The sequence below is a fragment of the Brassica oleracea genome, chromosome C4 (assembly GCF_000695525.1).
Source record: "Brassica oleracea var. oleracea cultivar TO1000 chromosome C4, BOL, whole genome shotgun sequence".
Taxonomy (NCBI): domain Eukaryota; kingdom Viridiplantae; phylum Streptophyta; class Magnoliopsida; order Brassicales; family Brassicaceae; genus Brassica; species Brassica oleracea.
Window position 1 is genome coordinate 23,984,290 of NC_027751.1, and position 1,948 is coordinate 23,986,237.

Here is a 1,948-nt window from a genome sequence, read left to right on the forward strand (position 1 = left end):
CAGCCGTTAATCCTTATTGGCACGTCGTCAAGCACTCCCTCAGGTAACCTAACAGATCTATCGGCTAGAACCAAAGTTATTTTGGTATGTTTGAACTTTTCGTATCCTAGGGATATTGCGACAGAATGTGGCATGAGGTTCACGCTGGAACCTAGGTCACAAAGGGATCGAGGAAATTTTTTGTTCCGTATATTGCAATCCAAAACAAAACTGCCTGGATCAGGTCTCTTGATCGGGGTCTCGCCTTGAATTATTGCACTTACTTCCTCAGAAACCATCATGACGCTGCGCTCAGTGGCTGGAAAGCTGTTGGATACCATATCCTTTACGTATTTTTTTATTGAAGGCGATACTTTTATTGCATCACTCAATGGCATTTCCAACGTGATCTTATCGAATGTTTTCTTGTAGATCGCTTTGTCTAGCTCTCGCTTAGTCTGAGTATTGTTAGGAGGGAAGGGTGGTGGAGTCTTATACACTCTTTCAATTGCCGGTTCAGCCGGAGTTTGGAGTCGATCGACATTGTTTCCAGAGTGTCGAATGAAATTCACCGTGGTTTGTCGAACGACACTTTTTCTTTCTTGTCGATCGATTTCGGCATCCTCTTCTATTTCTCCTTCTTCTTCCTCGAGTTCGATGGCCTCCTCCTCAGTGTTGGGCTTCCCTCTTTCTCGAGGTATTTCTGACTCTGTACTGGGATCATCGAGGTTTATAGGGTGTGACCTACTTTCACCGGTTTCTTCAACTACAGCACGTTTCTCTGTGTTGTTGATTTCTACTGCTCTCGGGATGAGGTATTTTCCGCTTCTCAATAACACGGCATTAACTTGACGTTTTGGGTTTGCGTCAGTCCGCCCAGGGAGACGTCCTGTCTCTCTTTTGATGGCGGTTGCGTTTTCCGCGACCTGACTGTCCAGTCTCTTAATTTGTACACCTAAAGTGTCGAACTTCCTCATCAGCTCACTGAAGACTATGTCTATCTTTCCGTTCAGGTCAGTGGCCAACTTGCGATTTCCGTGAAAGCTTGGTTTAGCCTAGATTTTGCTCTGCCCTGGCGTGATCCAACAGTAGCATCGTAATTTTGGGTAAAGCAATCGGGGTCAAGGTAATTATTTTTCGAGGTATGGCTATCTACGAAATCTATTTGCTGCCTTAGTTCAGATATGGTGTGATCATCAATTTGGTAAATACCAAATTGGTTCTGTCCCTCAAGGGCAGGATGGAGCGAGTCTAGATGTTCTTTGATTTCGAGTAAAGGTGACTCATCAACTGGGTCAGCTTTTCTTCCTAACTCTACGTCCATCATTTCGTAGGATCTACCCGTAGCTATATTTTTGATCAAACGCTTTGCTTCCTCAGGGTTTCTGGTACTGAAGTTCCCTTAACTGGCTGTGTCGAGCGTGATCTGGTAATGAAGGTTAATACCTCCGTAAAAGGTATTAATGAGTTGCGGCTCTGAATAGCCATGGTGGGTGCATTCAAGTTGGTAGCTCTTGAATCTTTCCCAGGCGTTTCTGAATGATTCCCGTGGATTTTGACGGACATGGAGATTTTCCTCCTTGCATCCCAGTAGCGCGCCTCATCGAAGAATTGATTTATAAAAGCAGTTCTTTTCTCCTTCGAACAAGTCAGAGATCCTGTTGGTATTTGGTCTAGCCATTTTCTGGCGTCGCATTCTACGGAAAAAGGAAAGAGTTTACAGCGATTGTACTCGTCATTTATCAATTCTTCTAGATATTCGATGTGATCATATGGTCGCTCTGAGACGGTCCCACGGAAAGGCTTTTGACGTACCATGATTAAGTATTCGGGACTGATCCCAAATCTCTTGGTATCATCTTTTGGTAGTCTAATTGCGGACCTATTGGAATAGGTCCTTCCAGGATTTAAATAGTCTTGCAAAGGCAATTTCCATTCATTATCTCTTTCTGAGATAGATTTAATTTGA

The 1,948-nt window shown here is 43.8% G+C and overlaps 1 pseudogene; it reads right to left on the reverse strand.

The window, feature by feature from the left end:
- The window catches only part of LOC106338439, a 2,485-nt pseudogene extending 1,529 nt beyond the window's left edge, over positions 1-956 (reverse strand).
- Positions 957-1,948: the final 992 nt, after the last annotated feature.